General features: G+C 44.9%; 1 long non-coding RNA gene across 1 annotated transcript in view; it reads right to left on the bottom strand.

Moving 5' to 3' along the window:
* LOC144177786 (uncharacterized) overlaps positions 1 to 13,136 on the bottom strand; it is a 33,183-nt gene extending 20,047 nt beyond the window's left edge. Inside the window, exon 1 of the long non-coding RNA XR_013323854.1 lies at positions 13,104 to 13,136. This is a non-coding gene — a long non-coding RNA (uncharacterized LOC144177786). The remainder of the gene's footprint in view (positions 1 to 13,103) is intronic.
* Positions 13,137 to 13,762: the final 626 nt, after the last annotated feature.

Genomic DNA, 13,762 nt, shown 5'->3' on the forward strand with positions numbered 1-13,762 from the left:
CTTTACGTGCTTGTTTACTTCTACATCGTGTTTGCATCTCTTTCTTCGCTTCCGTTTCTTTGCGTTTTGGCGCGAATTAGTTCCACCGGGTCTTTTCTGCTTAACTGTACGTACTTACATCTCTTTCATCGCTTTCGTGTCTTCACCAAACTGCACAAATTTAGTCAGCCAGCAGACGTGCTCACCCCAAAGTGTTCTTAAAAATCAGGGTTCTGCGCGACCCCACTTGCTCTCACGTACCACCCCCTTCAGATCTCCCGCGACAATAAATATTCTACAACAACATTTTGATTGTTTATTCACAGTTTTGTGATTTCTTTTGAAGCGGGCTTATTGCCCCTTGAAGCTCCCAATTTATGGTTAATACGCCATTTGTATATATGCACCATCTACGGGAGAAGCCACAACTTTTAGTTTACGCTGGCAACGGGCGCAAACAGTACAGTTCCGTAAAGAAAGAAAGAAAAATAACACAGTCCTTTCAGAACAGCGCTTTTACTGTGCACACCTGGGTTCGAATCCTGTAGGGTTCCACGTGCGTATTATTTACTTCTTACAGCGAAGGCCGTTTTCTTATAGGAACAAGAGAGAGAGAGAAAGCTCTTTATTAGAGGAGAAAGCCGAGAGTTTTGCCGGAATCGTACCACCGACATGCTACTCGGCGGGGGAATGGGTACGGGAGGGTAGAAAAGGCCCTATAGATACAGGGCAGAAGAAAGAGAAGAGAAGAAGTAAAAAAAAAAAAAAAAAGAAACGGGCATCATGTAGTTTGCGTGAACAGTTCGACGAACGTCATGTTCTCAGTAGTTTAAATCAGTTCAGTGACGCCGATCTCGTCCAGGTATTCAAACAACGCCTTTAGTGCTTTGCGTTGTGCTGAAGGAGTGTGCCAGGGGCCAAGGAGCACTTGTAGGCTGATTGGTCCTGGGCGTAGGTGTTCGATCTTCTGCTCCAAACGGCACCTTGCGAGCATGTAAGCGGGGCACTCTAACAGTACGTGTTCCACGGTTTCTGGCGATCCGCCGTTATCGCAGGAAGGATTCGAGGTGGCGCCAAGTCGAAACAGGTAAGTTTTTGTAAGCGCTGCATTGAGTCGTAATCGGTGATACAAAGTTTCTAGTCGGCGCGGAAGTCGCTCTGGCAGCTTAATCCTCAGCTCGGGGTCTATGTATTGCAAGAACGGATAGTGGTGCTCTGGAAGAGACCAGAGACGGTTCCGCTCCATTAAAACAAGTGCCTTCGTCATAGCTGAGGCATCATGTTTGGTGAAGAAGACCTTCCTCATATTATGCATTTGAAGGCCCCTGCGAGCTGCTTCATCTGCCTTTTCATTACCTGGAACACCACAGTGGCCTGGTAGCCACTGAAATGTCACTTGGTGCCCAGTGTCTTTGGCCTGGTGGTGCAAGTAAGTTATTTCACGAGAGGCGTGTTCGTGAATGCTGAAGCAGTCGTTGCGCAGTAGACTTTGGAGGGCTGCCTTGGAATCTGTGAAGATGGTCCATTGCCCCGGCGGTTGGCGGAGAATGTACCGGATGGCTTCCTTGATGGCGTGAAGCTCGGCTGACATAGATGACGTTGCCCGCTCGAGACGATAAGAGAACGTCTGTCCAGTGGACGAGATGAAGATCCCGGAGGAACTGCGGTCAGGCGTACACGACCCGTCAGTAAAAATTTGTTTTGTGCCTGAGTATAGTCGGCAAATGTGGCAGAGTGTCAACTGTAACAACCACAACAACAACGACGCTCTGTTTTTTGCTGATTGGGGCACCTGGGGCGATCACCAAAAAAGCCGCGACGAAATGAAGGTTTTTTTTAATGGAGGATTATGACGACGCGTTAACGGGGGGATTCTTTATATCTGGTCAATCAGATAGAAAAAAAAAACGCAAGGTTGCGGCTACTACGGAAATGTGTCTTTTCGACTTCCACCATTGAAGCGACTGAGGAGTATAATGTTGAAACTGGCTGCATTCTCAATGGCTGACGATGATGATAAGTTGCATGGCTTTAGGAAATCAAGAAGACGAGAAAGCTGAGACGTTTACTGGCTGTATTTTCTATGCCCAGGCACGCTGTCACAGTGGCGCATTCCCCTACCATACCCCGTAGGAACCCACGATGTGTACGCCCATATAGGCCTCCTGCTCTGGAGTTTTGGCGACATGCAGCGCCCCTAGTGGCCGACGCTTTGGGTACAAAAGCTGACAACCGTCGCCGCGATGCGATGCGATGAGGTTTTACGGTAGGGGGCAAGAGGGAAAGAAAAGGGCCCGAAACTGTCTGGCGTGGGGTGCCGACACCTTATCAGGCCCAGCCCGTCGCCGCCCTCCATCTGTTTTCAATTACAAGCCAGAGTGAAAGTTGGTTGTACTTACTTTAATCGCTTTGTGGCGCGTTGAAATGACTGCATACTGTATGAGATAGCCCTTAAAGTAGTAGCAGAGGCTAAACAAAATAATATCCGCTAAAACAAGCCCATTTATCGGCTTTCTTTTGAGCGAGCTGTCGTGGTCGTCGTGGAATGGGACAGTATCGCCAGGTCGGGTGGTCTAACTTCCTGACGACCATTACCATTCTTTCTTCTTGCGTGCGGTCGACAGTCGACAAAGGAAAGTTCACGAGTAGCATAAACACGGAACGCTGCTGGTAACTGGAAAGTTCACGAGTAGCATAAACACGGAACGCTGCTGGTAACTGCAAAAGGTTGCTTCAGCGGGAGCATGCAAGAGAACGCAAGAATTGCGCAGCTGACTCAGCTGACACTGCTGGCCTGGCACCGCCTTGAAAACGAGTGGATATTTTGTTTTGCATTTTCGTAAACTAAATGATTCTTGCGTAACCTTTTACGCCGCACGATTTACGAACGGTAGGGTACATGTATACTAGCGAGTAGGTGAGGCAATAGCGTCAAATAAACACATTAAGCGCTATTAAAGGACGCAAAACAAGAACCAAATCGCACACCCGCTGCCTGCAAAGATGTGTACTTCTATATCTGAATAACATAACAGCCGCATACACGGCGCGCGGCCCCGAATATTTACATACGGTCATCACTGACTCTGTTGGTTATCTTCTAGTGCAGAGGTCGTTGCTAACAATCTGAACGCCGACACGCCAGTTTTGTCCTCAAATGGAGTAAGACAGCGAGACAAGAACAGAGAATTGGTCGCTTCCAGTTGAAGTGTCCCCCATCTTCACACTTCACCAGATTATTGTCAAATATTATTGGCAATTTGCTATTTCTTTTTTTTTTTTTGCGTTCAAAGCCCCCTCCCCCTCCCACCGATTTGCCGTCCAGCCCTCCGCCGTGTCGGCTGCATGCAACTCGGCCGTACAATTCAAAACGTTGCTGACAATCACTATAGCCTATTAAGTGCGAACTGAGAATATATAATGCAAGAGCGTAATTAGGTAAAGTGAGAGCCAGCAAAGAAAGCGAGCGGCCTCTCAGTTCGCGCGACCACCTTGTTTTTACTGTCCTTCTACTGCCCCTGATTTCGGAAACGCAAAACAGATTTCACGCTTCTGACGCTCGCTGTATTTTGTCACTGAGACACGCAACAAAACGGCAAGCTAACGCTGCACCATGTATTCGTAACGGCGTCGCAAACGATCCCGGTTTATGAAAGTGCACGCAGAGTGCGCAGGTACGCAAAAGAGCGGCGCACCGCAGCAGGAGGGCCAGCGGTCCGCCGGACTCGCTGGCTTTTTAAAGCGCGATCATCGCCGACTGCGTCCATCGTATTTTTTTATCGGCTGTTGTTGAAAAGTCCTTGTCACCTAGAGTATTAGTTTAAACTAGAAGTTTCACTTCAAATGGCCAGTGAACCTGCGAGTGGGTACACCCTGTACAATGAGGCATGCCACATGGCCTGGCCCGATTCCTACGTTTCCTATTAAGTGCAAGGCAACTCCAGTGAAGACAACTGCAGCACATTTGTCTGTTTAACGAAGAAATTCATCCGTTCCCAATCACTGAATTGTTGTTTGATAACGATTACGCCTCGTACACGTCGTAATTCGCGCAGCAACGAACCAAAACCGAGTAACGGGGCTGCCCGGTATTGGCCCAGGGTTGTTCGCTGCGGTCCGCTGCTGCCGCCGTCTGCACTTAATGGCCAGACCAAGGTCACCCAGCGCAATCTTTTAAAGAACTAGAAAAATAAAATGGTGGTGATGCCGCGAGCTATATCGGCACTGCCGCTTTACTGCCCGGGCTAAGCCTGCCGGGCAAGCAAGCCTAAGGGGAAGCCAGAAGGAGCAGGCAAGTTGGAGCTTGCACGCTCCCCAGGGCTTGCAGAGCTTGCAGAGGAGCCAAGCGTTACGACTACTAGGGAAATGGTAGCGGCATTTTACACACCCATCATCATCATCATCGTCGTCGTCGTCGTCGACGTCGTCATCGTCGTCGTCAACAACAATAACAACAACAACAACAGCCCACTAAGGCCCACTGCAGGGCGAAGGCCTCTCCCGTTCACTTCCAACAGCTCCAGTCCTGCGCCCCTCAAGTCCAGTGTTGGCCACCGAATTTCCGTATTTTGTCATTAGCCTTCCCCTTCTAGTCCAATCTTTTGGTACTCACCTGTTGCCCTATTTGTGCAACGGTTGTCAGTTCGTCTCAGTGCATGGCCAGCCCAAGACCATTTCCTTTTCTCTACTTGAACTATGATACCATCTATGATATCATCCCCTAAGAGGAAATCTGCATATTATCGGTACTCACCTACGGGGTTGAAACTTGGAGGCTCACCAAAAGGGTTCAACTTAAATTGAGGATGACTCAGCGAGCAATGGAATGGAAGATGATAGGTGTAACGTTAAGAAACAAGAAGAGAGCGTAGAGGGTCATGGAACAAACGCATGTTAAAGACTGGTTAGTATAAATTAAAAAGAAGAAATTGTTGTGGGCAGGGCATGTAATGCGTCGGCAAGATAGCCGTTGTGAATTCAAGGTAACAGAGCGAATCCCTAGAAAAGGCAAGCATGACATGGGGTGGCACAAAGTTAGGTGGGACGATGAGATAATGAAGTTAGCGGGGATAAATTGGTCGCAGTTAGTACAGAACCGGGATAATTGAAGATCTATGGGAGAGGCGTTTGCCCTGCAGAGGGCGTTGAGAAGTTGTTGTTGTTGTTGTTGTTGTTGTTGATGATGATGATGATGATAAAATTGATTATGAATATTCTCACCATCTAGTCGAGATTTTGCCCTGATCCACGAAGCTGGTTTCCTGTTCCAAGGTGTTACTCCGGTTATTATCCTTTCTATGGCACTTTGAGACGATCTAAGATTGCTTTCTAGTTATCTAGTAAGACGCCAATTTTCATCTTCGTTTGTCATCCCTGGCAATATGCCGCGGTTGTATATTTATCTTTGGAGTCATAGAGGTCGCTTACTTTTTATTATTTGGGAGTGCCTAGCGAGTGCTCCCAAGCCCCTTCCTATTCTGCGTCGGATTTCTCTCTCGTGGTTCGGGTCAGCGTGAACCATATGTCCGAGGTTGCTACATTCTTTTACATCTTCTAGCGGTTCCTTTCGTACGTTGAAGACAGCGCTTTCGGCACGCTTATTCCTCATTACTTTAGATTAATTAACATTTATTTCAGCAGCACGGCCATGCATTGTGATTGTGGTTCCTCAAGCAGTTTTTGCAAGCGTTCTGCAGTCCCACTCAGCAATACTATGCCATGTAAAGGGGTTTAATGTATCCTGCAGATTTTTCTATCCCATGACTGAACACATGGATGTGATCTATAGTTGAGTACACTTTTCTAAACCAAGCCTGCGCTCTGGGTTGCTGGAAATCCAGGTTGTCTCTAATGCGGTTGACTATAACATTTCTAAATAGCTTTTAAACAACTGAGAGTAGGCTGATGGGTCTGTAATTCTTAAGGTCCTTGGTATTTCGTTTTTATGAATACGAAGAATGTTACCCATTTTGAAGCTACGCGTACTTTTTCAATCCCGAAGGCATTCCAAAAATAGTGTAGCAAGCTTTTCCAGTTCTACATCTCTTACCCCCTTCAAAATATCCCCGGTTACGCCGCCTTCACCAGTGTTTCCTCTGTTGATGTCCTTGAGAGCCTTTTCTACTTCCTCTTTACTCACTAGTGGGATATCGCAGCTTGTACTATGAGTGGTTCCATCTGATCTAGCCTCGCTAGCATACACTCTGGTGTAGAATCGTTCTGCTACATTTATTGCACTGTATATGTTGTACACAATGTTACGCTTTTGGTCTCTGAGCGCGTGCATTCTATTCTGTCTTTTCCGATGGCGAGCTTCCTTTTAGTTGCTTTCAAACTTCGGCCGATTTGCAGCGTTTCCTCGATCCCTGCCGTGTTAACTGCACGAATATCATTTGTTTTGCTTTTGTCAGTTAATTTAGAAATATCTGGTAACTAAGTTTGATCCACCGCACTTGATACCTTCATGTTCTTAAGTTTGGAAAATTGGTTCCATCGCTTTCTTAGTCAGTCTTCTAGTTTCTTTTCGTCATTTTGCTTCTCCCACAGCTTACCGTTGTTGTATAGTCGTTTAGCCTGTCTACATTATCCTCGTTCTCCTTGTTGAGAAGGAAGAATTTGTTTTGGAGAGATACTTTAAGCTTGTCTGTCCTGGCTCTGCCGAACTCCATACTGAGTTTGTTACTTTTCACGAGTTTCCTTCTTTCTCTTTAGAGAGTCGGGCATAGCTCGCATCTAACCATCCTACCATCACTGCTCCAAACCTTACTTAGAACCTCAATGTTCTGTACAATGCCAGGGCTGTCACTTAAAACCAATTTAGTTTTTTGTTGCACCTACAGGACTTTTCCGTGTCCATTTCCTATTCTTTCGTTTCTAAAAGATTGAGTTCATCAACCGCAAGTTATTTCTCTCTGCAAATTCCACCAGTGCCTCTCCTCGACTGGTGCAATCGTCTATTCGAAAGTTTCCCACGGACATTTCTCCCATTTGCGTTTTACCGACTTTTGCGTAAAATTCGCCCGTCAAAACCGTGGCCGGTGTTGTTCTTTTCTTCATTGCTGATTCCAAGTCCTAGTAGAAAGTGTCTACAGCTCTGTTCATGCATTGGCCTATAGTACTATCTTTAACCTGTAACGCTTGTTTACTTTGATCATAACGGCTGCGAGTCTTTCGTTAATTCTGAAGAAATCTTCTACGTAGCCCGCTAGTTCTTTATATATTAGGAATCCCACACCGTGTTCTTCCTTCTCGTGTAGTCCTATCTAGCGCAAAATTTGTCCGCTGGTCCGCTCGATGAAGCCCTCTTCTGTTCTAACTCTCGATTTACCCTATGATATCCAATCTAATGTCCGAGAGGTCCTCTAGTAGTACAGCAAATCTCCCCTCACTAGAAAAAGTTCATGTGTTGAACGTTGCCTATAGCGAAACCGGATAGAGCGAATTATGCCATATATCAAACAAAGAAAGATCAGTTACAAAAATACACGCGAAACATATTCCTTGTAACGAAGTTAACATCTGATATATCTAACTCGGTGCGCCTAGAATTGCCGCCAAAATGCGTGGTCTCGGAGTGCCGATCGAGATGTTGATTGGCTGAGATGGAGATGTTGAGCCTCCCATGGAGCGACGTGACTCCCGGCACTGTCCGTAACTGCTTCCGACGCGCCTGACTCACGATTAAACCCTCCCAGTTAGCGCTTCCGGACGAAGATGGAAGCATCGGGGAACTGTATAGGCGAGCCCGGCAACGTTCCCGATGTTGTGCTGAAAGGATTGCCCTTCGAGGATTGCCTGAGCGTCTACGACGACGTTGCCCTCACTGTGAGCCCCTCGGACGCCGACACCGTCGCCGATGTCAGGGCTGCTGGCGCTGCTGGCGCTGCTGGAAGCACCGAAGAGGCGGGGGATGTCGCGAGCGGAAGCCGTCCGGCGCGCGCTTTCGGCAGTCAATGTGCTCTGCCAATATAGCTTCGATATTGAAGGACACGGACTGCAACTGATGCAAATTATGTCTCATGTAGAGAATTCTGGGCTAGTTGACGCTGCCAAAGCGAAAGTTAAAACAAGAATCACCGCTTTTTGGGAATGTAGGTTTTTAAAGCGGAAAGTAGCTTTATTGGTTGAAATAAATAAGTAGTTTGTGAATGGCAATTACATACTTTATTATGTTCGTTTCTGCATGCGGGGATGGCAAGAGGAGGGGGGTGGAGCTGGGGGGATCTCGCGTATTGCGAACCCGTCACAAAAAACTCGTAATTAGTGGGTTCGGCTATTTTGAACTATTGGATATATCGAACTAATCGTGGCGCATATCGCAGTTCGCTATAACCGGGTTTGACTGTAGTTGGCGGATATCTCCTATAACTTGCCAAAGCAAATTTCGCCCTTGAGTCGCCAGCAGCTGGACTGCACCCGACCACGGTGGCGGTCAGGCCAGCGCTACAGCAGAGGATGCTAAGAATCGCTGGGTCCGGACAGGCCGCCTTTGAATTTGACGCGCTGGAGATATATATCTCGTAACTCCTGATATCACGCCGCAGCTCGCCGTGAACACCCTGACGATGGCGAGCATAAATACGTGATAGTAGTTTGCAGAAGTGAATTGTTGACTTTTTTTTTTCGCCTATTGGAGTTTAAATACGAGTTCCTGTCAATATGATTATCTGCTTTATTAAGGGTCAGTGGAGTGCGCGACGCATATAACGAAGTGATGTGTATGACAAACTATTATCTCGGTTCCACATGCTTTTTTATAGAAGCGTTTGACTATCACCCGAAGTTGGTGAAGTGCCCGGTAAGTTGCAACTGAGCACTGCTTTATAAATTGTAGGGATGCCATACTGTTGACGGATGTCCTCCAAAAAACACTTAAGAATGAATTTGAGTTGACCCCTCATAGTTTAATGTATTTTGTATCACCCCTATACGGTAATGTGCCCTATGATTGTTTTTTTTTTTGTAATCGCTTTGCCTAGTTTATGGAAAACGCGAATGCTGGATTGATTCGCGGAACCTATGGTTGCTTCAAGATCACTCTTCTGCCAAGTGATCATTAATCTTAAGGAATCCTACACCGAAATGACTCCCGCCCTGACTGGTAACTCCTGCTTATTAGGTGTTCACTGTTGCCCTCATTATAAATCAAATGCACATAATTTTTATTGGTTAAGTATTGTTTTTCATCTTGTATTCAACTTATCAGCGCTCTACATAGATGCCAATATGTGTTGTAGATATCCCTTTATACATTGACTTGCAGTGCCATAAATACCACGTGGAAAACAAAAAAAAATGGTCTCATGGTACAAAGGTTCAGCTTCTTGGCAGCAATCGCTTGAATCCAGATAAAATCGCTTAGTTGCAGGTCCTTCTCCTTTTAATAGCTTGTTTCTCTTAAGACAAGTTTCTTTTTATCACGCCGGTAATCTAGTTATGGCCCATTCGTGCATTTTGCACAAAATTTCGGGTAGTTTTGTTCTCTTTACGTTAGTTCCACCTTTTGTTTGTAATTTTATTGGCCCCTTTTATTAAGGTTTCACCTACTTTTGTTCAATATTTTTGTGCATCAGGGAGATTTCATCCGTGGTTACGATGTTTTAGGTTGAGAATATATAAAATTTATGCGAATCTGTCCCCTTTAGAGTAGTTTCAACTGACCCGTAGCTAACTGAGTGAAGGTATACCTGTGGCAGGCATATGTGAATGATTGTTCTTATGTTTGTTTTTTCTTAACTCAGGTTGCTCCATTCATTTTAGTTTGGCTTTGCTTATTAATAATTAAGGTAAGGTGCTTTTTATCTGCTTAATGCAGATTTCTACTATCAAACGTGCACAAAGCAGGCGCGGGCCCCTACGGGCTATGGTTTGTGAATACGCATCCCGGTTTGTCCCTGGTAAGTAGCACCACTACGCCTGGTCAGTTACGGGTACATACGAAGCACCGTTACCATAGCATGCAAATAGGCAGCCGCTGAGTAATTGTGTACTTGCGCTAGTTACAGGAGACACACTGGGATTCCAGGCATCGGTTTATTGCAAACAGACAGTTATCCTCTTTGCTTTACCCTCATCTTCCTTTCCTAAAGTGATGCAGATTGCCATCATCACCACCCATTGCAGATGGAATCGGTTTCAGTATAGAGAAGTACTGACTCAAGTTATAAGGGCGCACTCCTCGGAACATTCCAATGAGATGTTTCACAAAGAAATCCTTATATGAAGACGCTGCGAGTCTTTTGCCTACTGCTGTTCATGCGTGCGGCACTGCCTGTGGGAGCGTGCGGGCGATTCCCTACCGGGCTTGATAGATTCCGAGGCAATTGTTGGCGTGTTGCTTGGCCCACCCTGTCTTACGCTTTTTCAAAATTCATTGGTGGGAGTTGGTTAGGTTCGTGAACCAGTTCTGTTATTTTATTTATTTGACGGGGCAAACGTCCTAGAGATTGTTTCCGTCGCTGTAACATACCCATACCGAGAGGCGCGTGCAGCACGCAAGCTCCTGACATGCTCGTCTTCACTAGCAACCCACGATAAAAATAATAAAGCAAGCCGTATTTCACAAAAGCCATTCAGCCATGCCATAAAATGTGCTCACAATTTTAGACATGTTTTTATTTCGTTTGAAGATATGGACACAATATACAGGGGAAATGAGGAATTGCGAAGGGATACGACGAGACTAATTCTGCGACTGCATTTATTTTCAAATGTGGAAAATACATATTTTTGTCTACTTATAGTGCCCAGCCTCCAGATGTTACACATTTCACACACATTATCCGTGTAACTGGGCCAACATTTGCCTTCTGTAATGCCGGCTAACCATGTGACAGGGCTCTTATGAAACAGCAAAAAGTGCATCCCCAAAAAATATTCGGCCGCTAGAGACAAGGTACACAGATAATAATCAAACCAACTACCGTAATTAGGCAAAATTCCAAGCGTAAAAGCCCACAACTGGATACGTAGTATGCTAAAGCGATAATGTAGCTTATATCGTCCACTGCCGCGTGCACCTCATTTTATTTTTTCACCGGGATCAAATTGCGTCCATAAATGTAGTTAATAAGTGGTTTGATAAATAAGGCACAAGGGAAAATAACTCGCCCGCCTACCGCTCGCCTGCTCTGAAAGAATATTACAGTTAAACCTGGATATAACAAAGTTGACAAAAATTCACAATTTTTCGTTACATGCAGGTTGTCGCTTGGCGTGAATGAAGCAGAAACGAAACCAAAATGCTAGACATCAGTGATTTCACAGTCGTTTCACGAAGATTTATTTCACAGTAAAAAACTGCGTGATTTGAGTCTCCTGCTTTTGCACGAACTTAGGCACTACACTGCGCTCCGAAGAAGTAAGATCACTTACCCCCGTATTTACAAACGCAACTTTATTATAACTTTTGCCTTTGGACACTATTGGTGCCAAATACGTTTCAAGAACCAAACGTATGATGAAAGCGCGCCTTTTCTCGAACTTGATGCTCTTTCTGTACTCAGAATTCTTGAGAGGGTACTAGCTTGTATACTGTACCTGACGGAGACGTTCTTCCTCGCCGACGGAGACGACATTTAAAATTTAAAAATTGCGAGTTTGTCTTGAAAAGACAAAACATTCCATTGTCTGGCATCAGAACTGAGCACCGACGAACCAGCACCACAGATAGCAGTAAATACACGCGACTACACGCCGACAGGCTGGCCTAGCACCTAACCGACACCGTACTCACACGAGAAGAAGCACACTAGTTTTCGGTGCACTCGAAATTCGCTATATTAGTGCATTTCTCCAGCCAATTTTTAGAAACGGGGAAAAAACAATGACTCATCAGTGTAGCGAGTTCGTTATATCCAGGTTAACCGTCGCAACGCCTTCGTTGCATAGAGGTCGCAAACACATGGGTTTCGATGGGGCTCGCGATGGGGAATTGAGAAACTTCCTTAAATACAGGATTTAGTTACATACAGGTGCGTTACATCCAGGTTTATCTGTATATGAATGATTACTAGTGTAACTGAACGAGGACGTAAAGGCGGGATACGGGACGCCCATGACTTCTTTAAGTCCTTGTTCAGTTAGTCTTGCAGTCATGCCCTATAAACCCCCTATCAACTTGGCCAACTTTTGCCCTTAGCATCATCAGGATCGTCTTTCGTGATGTTGGGAATACTGGTGCCCTAAGATTGTTCGCTAGTTACATATGCGTCTCAGGCTACATGAGCGCTAAGCCACGTTTATATGTGGGAGCTCTACCAGCATCCATAATAGCTTAGGAAGCTTTTTGCCTATGCTATATAAGTTGTCTTCCCCTTCACAATTACAAATTTTGTTAACTTTCACGCATTTGCACATATGTGATGCTACTGATGTTTCACACTGCAAGAAAGGGAGTCTGCAATTTAGCCGATTCCTCGAAAATCCGGCTTTAATAGCCGATGAATGGCCCAAATTACAGATCTTGTAAACGGAAAGTCTGATCTTTATTAGAGCACTAACCCAATAATTTAATTAGTTCTCCGTTTAGCAGTTCGTGCAATTTCTGCCACTTCAATTGTGCTCAAAATTATCTGGAGCGCGCCTCATCACCTGCGTTGCGTCGGCTCGTTAAATCAATCAATCAATCAATCAATCAATCAATCAATCAATCAATCAATCAATCAATCAATCAATCAATCAATCAATCAATCAATCAATCAATCAATCAATCAATCAATCAATCAATCAATCAATCAACAACTGAGCGTAAAGTAAAACGCCAAAAAATGCGCTCGTCTTGTTCTCCTTTGGTGTAATGAAGAAGCATTCCTCAAACACCCCAGCGTTCTACTGACGCAAAATTTATTACGGGCAGCTATCTTATCTTTGGATTGGCGACGAATGTATATGACGGGTCCCTCTACCAAATTACTGCAAAGAGTGGTGCGACCTCGTTTCACCGTGATTTACAATTATCGCCCTAGAAGGCTTGCCCTTGTACGAACACTTATTAGGTCAACAGCCCTCTCTGAGTACGTCGGCACATTTTTGTGCAGAAAAGGCGTTCAGGAGAATTTTCGGAGGATTTTTCCTTATATGTGCACATAGCAGAACTGACAGGAACAGAAATCACGGCACATTACCTCTCACGAAGCAGCTGTTTTTCTCCGGAATATCTGGGAAAATAAAAGAATTATATAAGTAAACCCGGCATAACAATATTCAGTGCGTCGCTTGTTCCTTGGGATTAAGTGTAACGTTGCGACAATAAAAAAAAAATCTCCAGAAATTAAGAGAATTATATACTAATGCGTAGCATTCTCATGCCACCTGTCTTGAGTGTAAGTTTCTTCCAGCAAAATTATTGTTTTTTTCTAAATCCTGTCCGATCAATTATCTCCAATTGCGCGATTATGATGATTACAGGTAAACCTTTCGGGAAATCTTTAATATTGTGGAAATGCCATGCGGTATACGCTTGACATTTTCCGTATTTTTTTATATTTTCATTATTTTTTAGTTTTTCGAAATTTTCTTACGCTACTCCATTTACGTTATTCTAAGGATTACATTTGGAACTTTCGAGACGCTCCACTCAAACACGGAAATAAACCGCGACAAGCATTTACAAAAGCCACATTACATCATCAAGAAGGGATCATTCACTTAAACTAAAAGAAATTTCACGCAGAGCAAATCTGTCTACAGTGACCTTTTTCCCTAGGTACACATCACACTGGAAAAATCTAACTAAGCGGGAGGTGCGTCTTTCACGTCGAGTGAAACTTCCGCCGCATGTCGG

Source organism: Haemaphysalis longicornis, unplaced genomic scaffold (assembly GCF_048455015.1).
Source record: "Haemaphysalis longicornis isolate Haplotype H1 unplaced genomic scaffold, Haemaphysalis longicornis Haplotype H1 scaffold_31, whole genome shotgun sequence".
NCBI classification, from domain to species: Eukaryota; Metazoa; Arthropoda; class Arachnida; order Ixodida; family Ixodidae; genus Haemaphysalis; species Haemaphysalis longicornis.